The sequence below is a fragment of the Zea mays genome, chromosome 10 (genome assembly GCF_902167145.1).
Source record: "Zea mays cultivar B73 chromosome 10, Zm-B73-REFERENCE-NAM-5.0, whole genome shotgun sequence".
Taxonomy (NCBI): domain Eukaryota; kingdom Viridiplantae; phylum Streptophyta; class Magnoliopsida; order Poales; family Poaceae; genus Zea; species Zea mays.
The window spans coordinates 84059586-84079471 of record NC_050105.1 but is presented as its reverse complement, the minus strand read 5'-3'; the positions used below and the strand labels follow the sequence as shown (position 1 = coordinate 84079471).

General features: G+C 57.4%; 1 long non-coding RNA gene across 1 annotated transcript; it reads left to right on the top strand.

Annotated features, from left to right (window-relative positions):
- Window positions 1-1662: 1662 nt before the first annotated feature.
- LOC103641309 (uncharacterized) lies at window positions 1663-2585 on the top strand. Its single transcript, XR_560234.2, has 3 exons — window positions 1663-1778; window positions 1873-1942; window positions 2500-2585. It is a non-coding gene; the product is annotated as an uncharacterized lncRNA (long non-coding RNA).
- Window positions 2586-19886: the final 17301 nt, after the last annotated feature.

Here is a 19886-nt window from a genome sequence, read left to right as displayed (position 1 = left end):
AGATAACGATGGAGTCTTCAAAAAGGAGGGGTGTGGTACCCTTAAGGGTATAGCAACAACCAAGCGAATCAAGAACGGTGATCACAAACTTAAGATTGAATTTTCATCTAAGCTTGGAGGTCCTGTAGGACCAAACACTCGCACTTTTGTGGATGAAATCGTATTGTTTACAAAGAAAAAGGCACCACTCATTGGAGTGAAAAAGTGGAAAGATATAGAGCTCAATGTTAGATCTTCTATAGCCTCTGACGTACTGGTATGTGAAATTTCTTTACTTGAGCCCTAACAGTTAGCTAGAACTATTAGTGGTCTACTATTCCCAAATTACTAGACAATTAACCTTCTCTTTATATCAAAACTGAAACAGCGAAGGTGGGAGTTTCTAACCAATGAGGACGCACATGAAAAGATGTGGTCTATTGCTAAGGAGAGATACAAAGGATGGCGATCAACGTTAAGCTCAACATACAAGGCATACAATAGTTATGCTGAAAGGATGAAAAACAAGCCTGAAGATGTAGACATCGTCGAGTGGCATTACATGGTGTTGTATTTTGGATCTGAGAAATTCCAGGTTTGCTATTTCATTTCCTTTACTTTAACGATTGGCACTTGCATAATATGGATGATTCTAGCGATTTATTTATTAATTCATTTCCAATTATTATTATTTTCTAGAAAATAAGCAGTCGGAACTCAGAAAACCGTCAGAAACAAAGAACGAAGCATATAATGGGTTCTAGAACTTTTTCCCAAATAAGCTTTCAACAGGTAATGATATGACCACTACTTTATTTTCCATGATTAATGACAAACTTGTATGATACATTCTTCACATTACAGAGAGATCCAGAAACTGGTATAGAACCAACCGATCTATCCCTTTGGATGATTACTCATTGTAAAAATGATGAATGGTCGGAAGAGGCTTCACGTGGCATTTATGTGAGTAAATCACAAAGCTTACTACTAAAACATACTTTAAAATACTCGGCATCAATTCTTATTTGAATTGAGCTAACTTGAACTATATTGTTCTTTTCAGGAGAATGCAGCTGAGAAAATTGCTGAGAAAATATATCAAACAGAAAGATTTTATCTAACAAGAGAAGAGGAAAATGCTATTTTCCAAACAACATTCAAGGAAACAACAGGATGTAAGGCAAACAGACTTCATGGTCATGGGTACCTATCAAGATATCCAACAAGAAGTCAAGTGATGGAATCAAAGTTCCTCGAACAAGCTCGTGCCACGGTTGCAACCAACCAAAAAAACATTGAACTCGAAAGTCAGGTCCAGTTGTTAAATGAAAAACTTGCGTGTGAGGTTGCAGAACGAGAAAGAATACTCCAGGAAAAAATGCAAGCACTGCAAGAAGAAGAAGAAAAAAAAGACAAGTGCTTAGAGAAGAAATGAGGCAAGAAATGGTTGCTGCCCTTGCTGTTGTAGCACAACAGGTATAAAATTTGATATTTGTATTTTTACCATCATTGCTATTAGAAACTTTTGCAACATAAATTGTTTGATCAATTGTTTAATGCAGAGCAACCGTGAAAGCAGCACTCCAATCGATCCTTCTTCCGTTGTCCCTACTAAACCTCCTGAATTCATCCCAGCTGATCCTCCTGCACCTGCACCAAGTAGTGCAAACAACATTCGTACACCAGACACAAACAATAAGAAAGACAATATGCCAGCAAACTATATTAGCTCTTACACTCTAAGGAATGCTGTGACAAGACGTGTGCAGGCAAGGGGCAACAAAAGAAGCGAATGTGTATGGAATGCAAATGTTCTTGTATTATGATCATATAAATTGTTTTACAACATTTTTTGATAGTTTTTTTTTGTAATCCTGAATATGATAATAGGTACAATCCGCAAGTGCAAGCGAGAAGCAAGGTAGATCAACTTAAGAAGCTCTATCAAAGTGTGTTTAAGGTATGTCCACAATCTTTTTTTATTTCTTTTGTAGTTGTGCATGCAATGGATTTTAGTAGCCTAAACAGATTTTAGTTAACCATAGGAGCAGTACACATGTTTGTGGCTCTGTGTAGCATGCTTATTTGGTAGCCTGTTTTCGCTCTTGTTAGGCTGGTGCTGCAGCTGCCTTCTCTGGTAGAGATAGAGTAGAACGCTTGCTGCTGCGTGCTTCCTGTTTGCTGCGTGCTACTGTTTGTTGCTTGCCGCTGCTAGCTGCGTGCTGCTGCGTGTTGTTGTTGTTGCTTGCTGCATGCTGTGTGTTGCTACTTGCTGCTTGCTGATGGTTGCTACTGTTTGTTGCTTGCTGCTGCTAGCTGCGTGCTGCTGCGTGTTGTTGCTGTTGCATGTTGCATGTTGCTGCTTGCTGCTTGCTGCTTGCTGATGGTTGCTGCTGATGCTGCTTGCTAGGAGTTGTGCTGTAGCTGTAGTTGTAGGCACTACAGTTGTAGTCTTCCACTAATGATTAACCAAGTTATTGTAGCTTTACTAATTATTGTTTTGAACACTTCCAACAGGTTCCTTGTCGTCGTGATATCGTCGTCAGCCTAGCTAACCATCGCTTGCATCAATGGAGGGGATGGAGGGGTACACGATGACAAAAAACTTCCAATAATTTGCTAGTCCTGAGTAGTTTATTATCTATGTTATCACAATCCAAGCTAGTATGAGGATGTTGTGATTGTGAGCTATGTTATCAAATTAATTTGTATTTGGACACTATTTATTTGGTGCAACCTATTTGTTACAACTTATGGTATGGATATAGTTAATATATGAGACAAGAGACAAATATTATGGTTGTCAATTTTGGTTCTTATGTTACTGATGTAAAATATAATTCTTTTGCATAACATTTTATACCCAATAGAAATGCAAAATGCATTGTCATATAAATTGTGGGTTTGAATATATGTAAATGCAACGGTTTTATTGGTTGTTGTATGGTTCAGTTGCAATGATTTTTTTTGTTGCAATAAGATGTAATTACCATGGATCTATTTCGTTGGGACTTCAGTAGTCGCAACCTTTTCTTCTTGTTGCAACATCATTTGTAACGATATTTTTTGTTGTTGTTATATCGGTTCTTACCAAAGATAATTTTATAGCAAAAAGGTCATGTAACCACGAGACACATTATGTTGCAAAATGATCAAATGCAACGAAATTATTTGCATGGCAATACATCTTGTTGCCACGAGTCACTAGTGTGGCACTACTGTTTTGTTGCCACGAAGCATCTTGTGGTAACAAAGCCATTTGCAACAGATTTAAATGTGGCATTAACACTTATTACCATGAAATATGTTGTGGCAATCGAATTTTTTGGCAACTATCGTAAATGTTGCAATATAACTTATTGCAACAGAATAGTCCATTGTAACAACGAACTGCTGCAACACTTGAATACGTTGCAAAAGATGTAGTAATTGCAACAGAACGTAAAATTGTTGCTATAGCCTATTGCCACTCTGTTTTCTGCAACAGCAGGCAACGACAGTTGTTCTATCGCAATTGGTGCCTATCGCAATGATTTATGGTCTATCGCAACGGTTTTTGCCCATTGCAAGAAGGTGATTTTTTAGTAGTGGATGGGCGTCGCCAGAGTGGATTGCAGAGTCCCAGAAGCACCGTACCAACCGTGGCACTGAAGGACCGGGGCACAGGTACGGCGCCGATGGACACCTTGGTACCGCACGCCGCATGGTAAGTATATAAATCAAACTTGTATGTTACATCTATGAAAATTCTATGGTTTAACTCTTCTTTTTCATGCAGGAAGCTGAAAGTGGAGTTGCTCCAAGTTTTATGGAGGTTTACGTCCGTGGTCACCGTGGCCCTGATCCGGCGAACCCTGATGTGCTATGCAGCGAGGCGGCAAGGGAGAAAATGGTAAACAAGTTTGTATTTACGAATTAAATTGCATGTTTTGTGTCTAACTCCAACTCTAACTTTCTTTGCAGAATGCATATGGGGAGGAAATGACCCAACGCCATGGGCCTGACTTCGATTGGATGCATTCAGACTTAGATGCCTCGGCGTTGTACCACAGTGGTGGGGGTAGAAAGCATGGCAGGTGAGGTGTTTGTGTTTGATTCGACGATTTCATTAACAAGAATGTGTCCACTTAATGGCTCAACTATGTGTATCATGCAGGTTTGCCTTTGGCACCGGCGTTGTGGAGTATAACAGGACAATAGGTCAAGGGAAGGCATCGTCTTCGGGAGGGAGTTCTCGCTCCTCCAAGTCTGATCGAGAGGCTCAGCTGGAGGAGGAGACTCGGGCAGCACAGGAGCAGGCTCGAGCAGCACAGGAGCAGGCTCGAGCAGCGCAGGAGCAGGTTGGGTAGCTGACGCAATATATGGCTTCTTATTTTCAGGTAATTCGTCTATCTCATCACGTGTCGTCATTGAATTCAAAGTATAATGTTGTGATTCTAACGTTGCATCCATTTGCAGGAAATGACTACTCGACTCGGCCCTAATATGAACTTGCCCGCTTTTCGCCCTCCCCAGGTAACACTATCTGAACACTTCAATTCCATAGCAACTCTTTTTTTATTATCAAAAATGGCTCGCAGGCACAAGAATGGGGACAGTGGCCAGGACAAGCTCCAGCGTCACAGCCACAGTGGACCGGTGTTGGGTGGACGCAGGCACCTCCAGGCACTTGGACGCCTCCACCACCCCAAGGATCGTAGCCAGTCCCGGGATGGGTGCCACCGGTCTCCCAGCCACCGGCGGGCTCTCAGCCATTTCAAGCGTGGATGGCACCGCCACCGACGGGGTGGGTGCCACCACCTCTGGGGTGGCCAGCACAACAGTACCCGTGGATGCATGCATAGCCTCCTCATCACCATGGATCACAGGTGACGTTCCATGTTTAGTTTTATGCAAATATTGACCAAACACAACAATGTATAGGTATAGGGATAGCAAAACACAACCTTATTTGAATGATTGATGAATTGCAGGGTTTAGCGTCACATGCTCATGGATCGGAGGGTGCTGTCAACGTCCAAGACTTCCTCATCCATGGTTCTGGAGGGAGTGGCCACCTTCCTGGTGGCGGAGGAGGGAGTGGCCAAAACTCCCACAGCCCGCCGGAGTGAGTAGTGAGTAGTGAGTGTGTTTTGTGAATTGTGTATTTGAATGGACAATGGACTTATGGACTCTAGACTTATTTGAATGGTGTCAGGGACCATAATTAGGGGTACCCTCAAGACTCCTAATTCTCAGCTGGTAACCCCCATCAGCACAAAGCTGCAAAGGCCTGATGGGTGCGATTAAGTCAGGGATCGGTTCATTCGAGGGACTCGATCACGCCTCGCCCGAGCCTAGCCTCGGGCAAGGGCAGCCGACCCTGGAGGATCTCCGTCTCGCTCGAAGCCCCCCTCCAGCGATGAACATACTTCCGGCTCGCCCGAGGCCCTGTCTTCGCCAAGAAGCAACCCTGACCAAATCGCCGCGCCAACCGACCAAATTGCAGGAGCATTTAATGCAAAGGTGGCCTGACACCTTTATCCTGACGCGCGCCCTTCAGTCGACAGAGCCGAAGTGACCGCAGTCACTTCGCCGCTCCACTGACCGGCCTGACAGAAGGACAGCGCCGCCTGCGCCGCTCCGACTGCTGTGCCACTTGACAGAGTGAGGCTGACAGGCAGTCAGGCTCGGCCTCAGGCACCATAGGAAGCTCCGCTTCGCCCGACCCAGGGCTCGGACTCGGGCTCAGCCCCGGAAGACGGCGAACTCCGCTCCGCCCGACCCAGGGCTCGGACTCGAGCTCAGCCCCGGAAGACGGCGAACTTCGCTCCGCCCGACCCAGGGCTCGGACTGGGGCTCAGCCCCGGAAGAAGGCGAACTCTGCTCCGCCCGACCCAGGGCTCGGACTCGGGCTCAGCCCCGGAACACGGCGAACTCCACTCCGCCCGACCTAGGGCTCGGACTCGGGCTCAGCCCCGGAAGACGACGAACTCCGCTCCGCCCGACCCAGGGCTTGGACTCGGGCTCAGCCCCGGAAGACGACGAACTCCGCTTCGTCCGACCCCAGGGCTCGGACTCAGCCCTGGCCTCAGCCGACGGTCTTCGCCTCGCCCGACCCAGGGGCTTGGACTCGACCGCGGCCACGGAGACAGACTTGACCTCGACCTCGGAGGAGCCTCCACATCGCCCAACCTAGGGCACGGACCGGCCACGTCAACAGGAGGCGCCATCATTACCCTACCCCAAGCTGACTCAGGCTACGGGAAACAAGACCGGTGTCCCATCTGGCTCGCTCCGCCAGACAAAGTAATGATGGCGCCCCGCACGCTCTATGACGATGGTGGCTCTCAGCCCCCTTACGGAAGCAAGAGGACGTCAGCAAGGACTCGACAGCCCCGACAGCTGTCGTTCCGCCAGGCTCCAGCGCTCCTCCGACGGCCACGACACCACACAAACCGGGTGCCAAAACCTCTCCGGCTGCCACGATGGCATGTACTTAGGGCGCTAGCTCTCCTCCGCTAGACACGTTAGCACTCTGCTACACCCCCATTGTACACCTGGATCCTCTCCTGACGCCTATAAAAGGAAGGACCAGGGCCCTCTTACAGAGGGTTGGCCCGCGCGGGGAAGAGGACGAGACTGGCGCTCGCGTGAGGCCGCTCGCTCCCTCCCGCGTGGAACGCTTGTAACCCCCTACTGCAAGCGCACCCGACCTGGGCGCGGGACGAACATCAAGGCTGTGGGATTTCCACCTCTCTCACGCCTTCTTCCCCCCTTCGCGCTCGGCCTCGCGCCGACCCATCTGGGCTGGGGCACGCGGCGACATTCTCACTCGTCGGCCCAGGGACCCCCCAGTCTCGAAACACTGACAGTTGGCGCGCCAGGTAGGGGCCTGCTGCGTGTTGACGAACAGCTTCCCGTCAAGCTCCAGATGGGCAGTCTCCAGCAACCTCTCCAGCTCGGGACGGTGCTCCGTTTCGGGAGTCTTGAGTTCATGTCCCTCGACGGCAGCTACGACATGATACTCCTTCCCCCGTCGTGCGACAGCAACAATGGCGGCCGACAGCCCGCCCGCCGGCGGCGGAATCGACGACGTCTTCCCCGCGTGGTGGAAGAACAACATTTGAGCTCACCCCGCCCTCTCCCCCGCCGACGGAGGAGGAGGCGGGGCAACCAAGGCCAAGCAGGAGGCGGCACCTCGTCGGCTGTCGAGCAAGTCGACGGCGCCGGCGCCCCAACGGGGGGCGCGTCGGGCATCGACCTCGCGTTTGAGACGAAGACGAGCGCCGTCTCCCCGCTACGCGCCAATTCCGAGCAAACGGACGACGCCAGCACGCTCGCGAAAGGCTTGCTGGGCGTCACCCTCGTACCTAAGACGACGGTGCAGTCAGTCCCTGACGTGACTTCATCACCGCCCGTCGACCAAGAGGTACCGACCAATTCCCATCTCACGCCCTTTGGATTCAGCCTCGACCCGCCAAGCGACTTCGCTTTGGCGGACGCTCTCGTAGAGGCGAGTCCAAACCCTCTGGGGTTTCGTATGCGGTCACCCTGGGACCGGCTCGCGGACGTCTCGACCTACGGGCCCTCGGGGTCCAAAGAAGATGATGAGCCCGACTTCTGTTGGGATTTCTCCGGACTTGGTAACCCCAATGTCATGCGGAACTTCATGACCGCATGCGACTACTGCCTTTCCGACTGTTCCGATGGTAGCCGCAGCCTCGGCGACGAGGACTGCGGCCCAAGTCATGAATGTTTCCACGTCGATCTAGGGGGTCCCTCCGAAGGCAACCATCTCGGTATGCCGGAGAACGGTGATCTCCCTAGGCCTGTGCCACGCGTTGACATCCTACGGGAGCTAGCTGTGGTCCCCATTCCGGCGGGGGGTCATGACCCACAGCTCGAGCAAATCCGCGGGGTGTCGGCCAGGCTCGACGAGGGAGCAGGAGCGCTTGAGCCGATCCGCCAGGATGTCGGGCAGGAATGGGCGGGCCAACTTCCGGCCGGAGAAGCGCGCCATCTACCCCAGGGTATCCAGCACCGCATCGCCGACGATGACAGGCTGAGGCCGCCACCCGCTTCCAGTGGGGTCGGCCAGAACCTGGCCGCCGCAGCAATGCTTCTCCACGCGATGCCAGAGCCATCAACCACCGAGGGGCGGCGAATCCAGGGAGAGCTCAAGAATCTCCTGGAGGGCGCCGCGGTCCGACGGGCCAAGAGCTCTGCCTCCCGAAGGCAGGGGTACCCCTCGGAACATCGCGCTGCGACTTCCCGATTCATGCGGGAAGCCTCGGTCCACGCCGGGCGCACCCGCAACACAGCGCCTGCGGCCCCGGGTCGCCTCGGCAACGAGCACCATCACCGCGACCGTCGGGCCCACCTCGACGAGAGGGTGCGCCGAGGCTACCACCCCAGGCGTGGGGGACGCTACGACAGCGGGGAGGATCGGAGTCCCTCGCCTGAACCACCCGGTCCGCAGGCTTTCAGCCGCGCCATACGACGGGCGCCGTTCCCGACCCGGTTCCGACCCCCGACTACTATCACAAAGTACTCAAGGGAGACGAGACTGGAACTGTGGCTCGCAGACTACCAGCTGGCCTGCCAATTGGGTGGAACGGACGACGACAACCTCATCATCTGCAACCTCCCCCTGTTACTCTCCGACACCGCTAGCGCTTGGTTGGAGCACCTGCCTCCGGGGCAGATCTCCAACTAGGACGACCTGGTTCAAGCCTTCGCCGGCAATTTCCAGGGCACGTACGTGCGCCCTGGAAACTCCTGGGACCTCCGAAGCTGCCGGCAGCAGCCGGGAGAGTCTCTCCGGGACTACATCCGGCGATTCTCGAAGCAGCGCACCGAGCTGCCCAACATCACCGATTCAGATGTCATCGGCGCGTTCCTCGCCGGCACCACTTGCCGCGACCTGGTCAGCAAGCTGGGTCGAAAGACCCCCACCAGGGCGAGCGAGCTGATGGACATCGCCACCAAGTTCGCCTCTGGCCAGGAGGCGGTTGAGGCTATCTTCCGGAAGGACAAGCAGCCCCAGGGCCGCCCACCGAAAGACGTCCCCGAGGCGTCAACTCAGCGCGGCGCCAAGAAGAAGGGCAAGAAGAAGTCGCAAGCGAAACGCGACGCCGCCAACGCGGACCTTGTCGCCGCCGCCGAGTACAAGAACCCTCGGAAACCCCCCAGAGGTGCTAACCTCTTCGACAGGATGCTCAAGGAGCCGTGCCCCTATCATCAGGGGCCCGTCAAGCACACCCTTGAGGAGTGCGCTATGCTTCGGCGCCACTTCCACAGGGCCGGGCCACCCGCGGAGGGTGGCCGAGCTCGCGACGACGACAAGAAGGAAGATCACCAGGCAGGAGAGTTCCCCGAGGTCCGCGACTGCTTCATGATCTACGGTGGGCAAGCGGCGAACGCCTCGGCTCGGCACCGCAAGCAAGAGCGTCGGGAGGTCTGTTCGGTGAAGGTGGCGGCGCCAGTCTACCTAGACTGGTACGACAAGCCCATCACCTTCGACCAAGCCGACCACCCCGACCACGTGCCGAGCCCGGGGAAATACCCGCTCGTCGTCGACCCCGTCATCGGCGACGTCAGGCTCACCAAGGTCCTCATGCATGGAGGCAGCAGCCTCAACATCATCTACGCCGAGACCCTCGGGCTCCTGCGTGTTGATCTGTCCTTGGTCCGGGCAGGCACTGCGCCTTTCCACGGGATCATCCCTGGGAAGCGCGTCCAGCCCCTCGGACAACTCGACCTTCCCGTCTGCTTCGGAACGCCTTCCAACTTCCGAAGGGAGACCCTCACGTTCGAGGTGGTCGGGTTCCGAGGAACCTACCATGCGGTACTGGGGAGGCCATGCTACGTGAAGTTCATGGCCGTCCCCAACTACACCTACCTCAAGCTCAAGATGTCGGGCCCCAACGGGTTCATCACCGTCGGCCCCACGTACAAACACGCGTTTGAATGCGACGTGGAGTGCGTGGAGTACGCCGAGGCCCTCGCCGAATCCGAGGCCCTCATCGCCGACCTGGAGAGCCTCTCTAAGGAGGTGCCAGACGTGAAGTGTCACGCCGGCAACTTCGAGCCAGCGGAGACGGTTAAGTCCGCCCCCCTCGACCCCAGCAGCGACGCCTCCAACCAGATCCGGATCGGCTCCGAGCTTGATCCCAAATAGGAAGCAGTGCTCGTCGACTTTCTCCGCGTGAACGCCGACGTTTTCGCGTGGAGTCCCTCGGACATGCCCGGCATACTGAGGGATGTCGCCGAGCACTCACTGGATATCGAGCTGGAGCCCGACCCGTGAAGCAGCCTCTGCGCCGATTCGACGAGGAAAAGCGCAGAGCCATAGGCGAGGAGATCCACAAGCTAATGGCGGCAGGGTTCATCAAAGAGGTATTCCATCCCGAATGGCTTGCCAACCCTGTGCTTGTGAGAAAGAAAGGAGGGAAATGGCGGATGTGTGTAGACTACACTGGTCTAAACAAAGCATGTCCGAAGGTTCCCTACCCTCTGCCTCGCATCGATCAAATCGTGGATTCCACTGCTGGGTGCGAAACCCTGTCTTTCCTCGATGCCTACTCAGGGTATCACCAAATCAGGATGAAAGAGTCTGACCAGCTCGCGACTTCTTTCATCACACCCTTCGGCATGTACTGCAACGTCACCATGCCGTTCGGCTTGAGGAATGCGGGCGCGACGTACCAGCGATGCATGAACCATGTGTTCGGCGAACACATTGGCCGGACGGTCGAGGCCTACGTCGATGACATCATAGTCAAGACGAGGAAATCCTTTGACCTCCTTTCCGACCTTGAAGTGACATTCCGATGTCTCAAGGCGAAAGGCGTGAAGCTTAATCCTGAGAAGTGTGTCTTCGGGGTACCCCGAGGCATGCTCTTGGGGTTCATCGTCTCCGAGCGGGGCATCGAAGCCAACCCAGAGAAGATCACGGCCATCACCAGCATGGGGCCCATCAAGGACTTGAAAGGCGTACAGAGAGTCAGGGGATGCATTGCGGCTCTGAGCCGCTTCATCTCATGCCTCGGTGAAAGAGGCCTGCCTCTGTACCGCCTCTTAAGGAAGGCCGAGTGCTTCACTTCGACCCCCGAGGCCGAGGAAGCCCTCGGGAACCCGAAGGCGCTCCTCACGAACGCGCCCATCTTGGTGCCCCCCGCTGCCCGAGAAGCCCTCTTGATCAACGTCGCCACGACCACTCAGGTGGTTAGCGCCGCGATTGTGGTTGAGAGACGAGAAGAGGGGCATGCATTGCCCGTCCAGAGGCCAGTCTACTTCATCAGCGAGGTACTGTCCGAAACCAAGATCCGCTACCCACAAATTCAGAAGCTGCTGTACGCGGTGATCCTGACGCGGCGGAAGTTGCGACACTACTTCGAGTCTCATCCGGTAACTGTGGTGTCATCCTTCCCCCTGGGGGAGATCATCCAGTGTCGAGAGGCCTCGGGTAGAATCGCAAAGTGGGCGGTGGAAATCATGGGCGAAGCGATCTCGTTCGCCCCTCGGAAGGCCATCAAGTCCCGGGTCTTGGTGGACTTCGTGGCTGAATGGGTCGACACCTAGCTCCCAACGGTTCCGATCCAGTCGGAACTCTGGACCATGTTCTTCGACGGGTCGCTGATGAAGACAGGGGCCGGCGCAGGCCTACTCTTCATCTCGCCCCTCGGAAAGCATCTACGCTACGTGCTACGCCTCCACTTCCCGGCGTCCAACAATGTGGCTGAGTACGAGGCTCTGTTCAACGGGTTGTGCATCGCCATCGAGCTAGGGGTCCGACGCGTCGACGCTCGCGGTGACTCGCAGCTCGTCATCGACCAAGTCATGAAGAACTCCCACTGCCGCGACCCGAAGATGGAAGCCTACTGCGATGAGGTTTGGCTCCTGGAAGACAAGTTCTACGGGCTCGAGCTCAACCACATCGCCCGATGCTACAACGAGACTGCGGACGAGCTGGCTAAAATAGCCTCGGGGCGAACAACGGTTCCCCCGGACGTCTTCTCTCGAGACCTGCATCAACCCTCCGTCAAGATCGACAACACGTCTGAGCCCGAGGTACCCTCGGCTCAGTCCGAGGTACCCTCGGCTCAGTCCAAGGCACCCTCGGCTCAACCCGAGACACCCTCAGCTCGGCCCGAGGCACCCTCGGTTCAGCCCGAGGTACCCTCGGCCCCCGAGGGTAAGGCACTACACGTCGAGGAGGAGCGAAGCGGGGTCACGCCAAATCAAAACTGGCAGACCCCGTACCTGCAATATCTCCACCGAGGAGAGCTACCCCTCGACCGAGCCGAAGCTCGGCGGTTGGCGCGACGCGCCAAGTCGTTTGTCTTGCTGGGAGATGGGAAGGAGCTCTACCACCGCAGCCCCTCAGGCATCCTCCAGCGATGCATTTCCATCGCCGAAGGCCAGGAGCTCCTACGAGAGATACACTCGGGGGCTTGCGGCCATCACGCAGCACCTCGAGCCCTCGTCGGAAACGCCTTCCGACAAGGTTTCTACTGGCTGATGGCGGTGGCCGACGCCACTAGAATTGTCCGCACCTGCGAAGGGTGTCAGTTCTATGCGAGGCAGACCCACCTGCCCGCTAAGGCTCTGCAGACGATACCCATCACCTGGCCTTTCGTTGTGTGGGGTCTGGACCTCGTCGGCCCCTTGCAGAAGGCACCCGGGGGCTACACGTACCTATTGGTCGCCATTGACAAATTCTCCAAGTGGATCGAGGTTCGGCCCCTAAACAGCATCAGGTCCGAACAAGCGGTGGCGTTCTTCACCAACATCATCCATCGCTTTGGGGTCCCGAACTCCATCATCACCGACAATGGCACCCAGTTCACCTGCAGAAAGTTCCTGGACTTCTGCGAGGATCACCACATCCGGGTGGACTGGGCCGCCGTGGCTCACCCCATGACGAATGGGCAAGTAGAGCGTGCCAACGGCATGATTCTACAAGGACTCAAGCCTCAGATCTACAACGACCTTAACAAGTTCGGCAAGCGATGGATGAAGGAACTACCCTCGGTGGTCTGGAGTCTGAGGACAACACCGAGCCGAGCCACGGGCTTCACGCCGTTCTTTCTAGTCTATGGGGCCGAGGCCATCTTGCCCACAGACTTAGAATACGGTTCCCCGAGGACGAGGGCCTATGCTGACCAAAGCAACCAAGCTAGTCGAGAAGACTCGCTGGACCAGCTGGAAGAGGCTCGGGACATGGCCTTGCTACACTCGGCGCGGTACCAGCAGTCCCTGCGACGCTACCACGCCCGAGGGGTCCGGTCCCGAGACCTCCAGGCGGGCGACCTGGTGCTTCGGCTGCGACAGGACGCCCGAGGGTGGCACAAGCTCACGCACCCCTGGAAAGGGCTGTTCGCCATCGCCAAAGTTCTAAAGCCCGGAACGAACAAGCTAGCCAAAGTCAGGGCGAGGTCTACACCAACACTTGGAACATCCAACAGCTACGTCGCTTCTACCCTTAAGACGTTTTCAAGTTGTTCGTATACCTTGTTCCCACGCAAAATTTGGTCATCAAGGAAGGGTCAGCCTTGCCTCGGCAAAGCCCGACCCTCCCTCGGGGGCTAAAAAGGGGGGAGCCCCCTCCACGTCAAAATTTCCAATCAAAAAAGGCTTCCGCGTTCCCCCGGCTATGTCGGTAGCAGGACCCCAAGAAGCGAATGCGGGTGCATGTAAGTGGCAAGGTTGACTAAGCCGAGGGACTCCTACGCCTCTGGGTTACGGATACCTCACTCGTCACCTACCACGAAAAATGACTCCTACTTGGGCAAGCCACCCTGCTACTGACGAGCGGAGCCGGACACGCAAAATGAAAAGGAAAATGGGCACGACTTTATACTACGATAATAAAGTGTTCAAGCCTCAGCGCTCGCAAAAGACACACGTGCATTCAAAGGAAACTGCCCCGACAGAGTTAGGCGCCGCCCGGAGAAGGAGCCGCGCCTTCGGCTTCGTCCCCACCCTCGGCAAAGTCCACCCCGGCTTCGGACGACGGCGCAGGCGGGAGGATCTCTGCCTCGAAGGTGGTCGCCAGCACCGCGCTCGGGCCCGCGGCGGCCGCGTCGAGCCTCTGGACTTCAGCCAGGGCAGCTTCATCTTCGTCAGGAAGACAATATCCCTCACTGACCCGCTCCAGATCCACGACGTAGTGGGAAGCGAGCACGGCGAAGGCCTGCCTAACGCCGTGGTGTAGCGCCTCGTGGAGTCTGCCGCGCACGTGATCGCCCAAGGCTTGCAGACGACTTTGAGGGGAGCTCCTTGAGGGGACGTCACCGAAGCCAAAGACCCGGCAGAAGTCCGAGACGGCCTCAGACATGGCCGCATGGTCGGCCTCCCTCTGCTCGGCCACCCTGGCAAGCGCCCTGGTGGACTCATCAAGGGCGGACTCGAGCTCTGCGAACAGCCAGAACGCAAGGCCTCAAACACAAGCGGAGGAAACAAGCTGAAATGAAAACTGAAAATGGCCGAGACATACCTCCGGCTCGGGCACGCTGCTCCGAGGCTACGGCCTGGGCTACGGCTAGGTCTGCTGCAAGGGCTCCAGCCCGGCTTTCGGCCTCGGCAGCCCGGCCCCGAGATTGGTCTCGCTCATTGGCGACCTAGTCGAACTCCGACTGCCGTCGTTGCACCTCTGCGCGTGCCGCTTCCACCTCTGCGTGTGCCGCTGCCGCCTCGGCTCTCAGATCGGCGCAGATCAACCGAAGGTCCGCCACCTCGGCGCCCTGCTAAGAGAGGTGCGCAGTAGCCCCGGCGAGCGAGGTCCTCAGGGATCGCAGCGAGCCCCAGATGTCGACCTCGTGGCGGATGAACGATGACTTGGCGGCGCTCAGATCTGTCAGATCCTGAGGGAAGGAAGCGGGGCGTCACAAAAGACGCCTTGGTCACAAAAAAAGGTATGCCTGAAACCATTACCTCGAGGATTTTGGGGACGTCCCTGTAGAAGACCTCCAGCGACGACCGGAGCGACCCCACCGTTGCTTCGGCACACTCGCGGAGCTCGTCCCAAGACTACTCCTCCCGCTCATCCTCAAGAACAAAGAAGGGATCCGAGGCCTCACGGGTCTAGAACCGGAGCAACTGGCGCCGCCCCTCGGAGCTCTGCCGCGCAGGGACAAGGCTGCCGCTCGGCGGGACGGATCGCGTTTCCACGCCCCCTCCTCCGAGGCACCAAGCGCCGATGCCTCGGCCATCTCAGCATCGGCAGCAACAGGTCGCTCCCCGACTGGGACGGCAGCGGCTTCAGCAGCAACAGGTGCCAGCACCGGCGGCATGTCCGGTGGGCCCGAGGCCACGTCCGCGCCAGCCGCCTCCTCCAGCACGATGGCCGCCTCGGAGAAGAGCCGGCCTCGGGAACACGCTCCACGGCGACTGGTGCCGCCTGAGCCCCCCGCTGTGGAGCGCCTTGCGAGAAGGTCAGCTGAACAGCGCGGCCCGGCGCGGCACCGGCTGCGGAAGCCGACGCCGTCTTAAGGGCCTTCCGGGGAGCCAGATCGGTCAGGCCATGGCTTCGCTTGCTGAGGAAGAAAGAAAAGTCGCGGTCGGGACATACGAATGAGAAGCCAGGACGAAGACGTTCCAAGATACTTACCCGCTCCGGGCCATGATCAACCGTGCCTGAGGAGAGCTCTCTCGGATCTCGACCCCCGAAGGCACCGCCGAGGTCCGCCTCGTCGCCAGCTTCAGGACCACCCTCGCCTTGGGCACCTTGGACGCTCGGGAGACGGACTGCCCAGGTGCTGCCACGGTGACCTGAGGGTTGCTCTCCTGCGCTGCTGGCGTGGGCGACGGCTCTCGGGGAACAGACGCCTCGGCCTGACACCCCGGGGTCACCTCAACTTCCCCGGCCAAGGGGTCAAGTACCCTCTCGGTCTGCCCCCGCTCTTCGGGCCGGGACCTCGGCGTCCCGACTCCGGGGACTAACGGCACCAGCCCACTCGGGGGCTGGCTTGACGACTCCTGGCCTGGCCTCAAGCCTGGGCTGAAGCCGAGGCGGGCAGCCATGTCGTCATCCTCGTCATCATCTTCATCATCGTCGTCGTCGTCAGGCGTTTCCGGCGACAGCTCCCTCGGGAGCCCCTCCCTCTCCTGCCGACGACGGAGCTTCCCCAAGGCGTCTCGGGCTCGCATCCGCTCGCGGTCCCAGGCCTTCTCCGCGTCCTTCTTTTTCTTCTTCTCCTCCGCGGCAACCCGCCGTGCTGCTCGGTCTGCTGTATCCTCCGGGACCCGTGGCCGGAAAGGCTTGTGCCACCCTACCTTCTGGAGACGGATGGAAATCCTGACCGTAAGAACCAGGGGCAACCCGACGCAAGGAGAAGGAAGGAGCGGACACTCACCAGGGTCACGCACCCTTGGTGGGGGCGCATCAAGGGCTGGGAGAAGGCGCTAGCGTCCGGTTTTCCCAACGCGACGGCCACCCTCCCGTGGAGAACGTCGATGGGAAGAGGATCCGAGGACATTCGCGAGCCCTCCAAGTCAGCCTCCCGCGTCATCTCCCAAAGCGGCAACCGCCGCTCCGCCAAGGGAAGCACCCTCCGGTGGTGGATGGCGGCAATCACTCCCGCGACGGTGAGTCCCCCTTTCCGCAGCGCCTCCAGGGCCTTGAGAAGGGGCTCAAGGTTCTTCTGTCTGTCGTGCGGGGTCCCGTGGCGCCAAGCATCGGCGGCGACGGTGACCACTCGCTGGGAAAACGGCGAGAGCATCTCGCCGTCGTTCCGGAGGTAGAACCACCGGCGCTGCCACCCTTTATTCGAGGACGGAAGGATGGCGGGAATGTACAGCGACGCCCGCGACTGCCTCAGCTGGAGGATGCAGCCGCCGGCCCGCACTGCCGTGCGGACCCTTCTCTCCCCCGTCGGCGAAGCAAAAAGCTCCGCGGAAAAGAGATGAGTCCACAAGTCCCAGTGGGGGGCGATCCCCAAATACCCTTCGCACACCGCTACGAAGATGGCGGCTTGCGAGATGGAGTTGGGGCTGAGGTTGTGCAACTCCACCCCATAGTTGTGCAGGATCGCCCGCATAAAGCGGCTCGCCGGCACACCGAATCCCCGCTCGTGGAAGGAGACGAAGCTCACGACATACCCCGGCGGCGGGGACGGAACGGCTCCGCCCGCAGGGGGAATCCACTCCGACCGCCTCTCATCAGAGAGAGGGCGAAGTAAACCCTCAGCAACAAGATCCTCCAGATCACCCGCCGTGACCGTGGAGAAAGGCCATGGATCGCGCGGCGAGATGATGGTCACCCGGTCGGCCATCACCGAGCAAAAGGGGTGGCGGCGGAAAGGACTGGGTAAGCGGTTTCCTTTTCTCTGGCTAAACCTATCGGGTTGCGAAAACCTAAGAGGGAGGCGAGAAGCAGAGCAAAGAACCGTCGCCAGACCCTCCTCCGAGTATATAAATACCAAGACGAGACCCGTTCAACGTTTCGCCCGGACCCGCCGCGGGATTCAAAAACCCAAAGCGAAACGGTCGTTCCTCGAACGGCTCGCGCACGCGCAACGGCCGCCCCGCGAACCGCACACCCCGTCGCATTAACTCCGCGGCAGGAAAGACGGCGCCTCTGGTAGGGGAAGCGAGCGACGCTTCGCCTTCGCCATAATGACCGCGTCGAAAAAGGTACACCACGTCATTCGATTTCGTATCCTTTTCCTTTTCCTCTTTCTCTCTCTTACAATAGGGACCGGGAAAGGGGGATACCCCGAAAAGGATCCTTCTCCATGAAGGAAACAGGCTCCGAGCCTCCCTACTGATCAGAGGTTCGAAGGCTGGCCCTTCGGAAGGGTTCAACAGCCGCCTCAGAGCGCGTGGGCTCCACACCCACTACTGGTCAGAGGTTCGAAGGCCGGCCCCTCGGAAGGGTTCAACGGCTGGCTCAGGCCACTCGGGCTCCGCGCCCACTACTGATCAGGGGTTCGAAGGCTGGCCCTCGAAGGGTTCACAGCCGCCTCAGACACAGAGCGAGGGATGACCATGGGTACGTTCGATACATAACCAAGGCTCGGGCTACGCTCTCGAGGTACCCTAGGACATTTCCGAGACCAGCGGGAACGATCTTGTAACGGAATCCCATCAGAGGGAGGCATCGAGCCCTCGGACCCCGTCGACAGGGGACCGGGTCCGGCAGATCACCCGCAGGTACTTTTGGGCGCGCCTGTGGGCCTCTAGCCGACCCCAAACAAATGGGGCATGGACGTCCGCTCGGATTACCCGCCAGCAGCTCACCGGAGACACCATGTTCGGCACCCTCCGAGGGCAACATGGCGCTTTCCCCCCCCCCTCCTCCTTGCGAAAAGGCGACGCAGGGGCGTATGTAAAAAGTCGAGTCTGTCCCTGACCGTCCTCTTGCCCTGTGCAGAGGCTCGGGGGCTGCTCTCGCAAACCCGGCTCCGGCCAAACCGTTGACAGCATCAACATACCAGCCCGAGAACTTGGGACCCGACCGTGCACCCGGGCTACGGCCAGCTCGCATGAGAGAACGACCAGACCAGCCGAAGCATTGCGCGAGGCATTAAGACCTCGGAGGAGTCAAACCACTCCTCCGAGGCCTCGGGGGCTACACCCGGCGGGTGCGCTCGCGCGCACCCACTGGAACAAAACGCAACCGAGAAAGGCTGGTCCCCTTGCAAAAAAGTGCGACAAAAGCCTCCAAGCGAGTGTTAACACTCCCTTCGAGGCTCGGGGGCTACTATCGGGGACCATAATTAGGGGTACCATCAAAACTCCTAATTCTCAGCTGGTAACCCCCATTAGCACAAAGCTGCAAAGGCCTGATGGGTGCGATTAAGTCAGGGATTGTTCCATTCGAGGGACTCGATCACGCCTCGCCCGAGCCTAGCCTCGGGCAAGGGCAGCCGACCCCGGAGGATCTCCGCCTTGTCCGAAGCCCCCCTCCAGCGACGAACATACTTTCGGCTCGCCCGAGGCCCTGTCTTCGCCAAGAAGCAACCCTGACCAAATCGCCGCGCCAACCGACCAAATCGCAGGAGCATTTAATGCAAAGGTGGCCTGACACCTTTATCCTGACGCGCGCCCTTCAGTCGACAGAGCCGAAGTGACCGCAGTCACTTCGCCGCTCCACTGACCGGCCTGACAGAAGGACAGCGCCGCCTGCGCCGCTCCGACTGCTGTGCCACTTGACAGAGTGATGCTGACAGGCAGTCAGGCCCGGCCTCAGGCACCATAGGAAGCTTCGCTTCGCCCGACCCAGGGCTCGGACTCGGGCTCAGCCCCGGAAGACGGCGAACTCCGCTCCGCCCGACCCAGGGCTCGGACTCGGGCTCAGCCCCAGAAGACGGCGAACTCCGCTCCGCCCGACCCAGGGCTCGGACTTGGGCTCAGCCCCGGAAGACGGCGAACTCCGCTCCGCCCGACCCAGAGCTCGGACTCGGGCTCAGCCCCGGAAGACGGCGAACTCCGCTCCGCCCGACCCAGGGCTCGGACTCGGGCTCAGCCCCGGAAGACGACGAACTCCGCTTCGTCCGACCCTAGGGCTCGGACTCAGCCCTGGCCTCAGCCGACGGTCTCCGCCTTGCCCGACCCAGGGGCTTGGACTCGACCGCAGCCACGGAAGACAGACTCGACCTCGACCTCGACCTCGGAGGAGCCTCCACATCGCCCAACCTAGGGCGCGGACCGGCCACGTCAATAGGAGGCGCCATCACTACCCTACCCCAAGCTGACTCAGGCTACGGGAAACAAGACCGGCGTCCCATCTGGCTCGCTCCGCCAGACAAAGTAATGATGGCGCCCCGCATGCTCTATGACGATGGCGGCTCTCAGCCCCCTTACGGAAGCAAGAGGACGTCAGCAAGGACTCGACAGCCCCGACAGTTGTCCTTCCGCCAGGCTCCAGCGCTCCTTCGACGGCCACGACACCACACGAACCGGGTGCCAAAACCTCT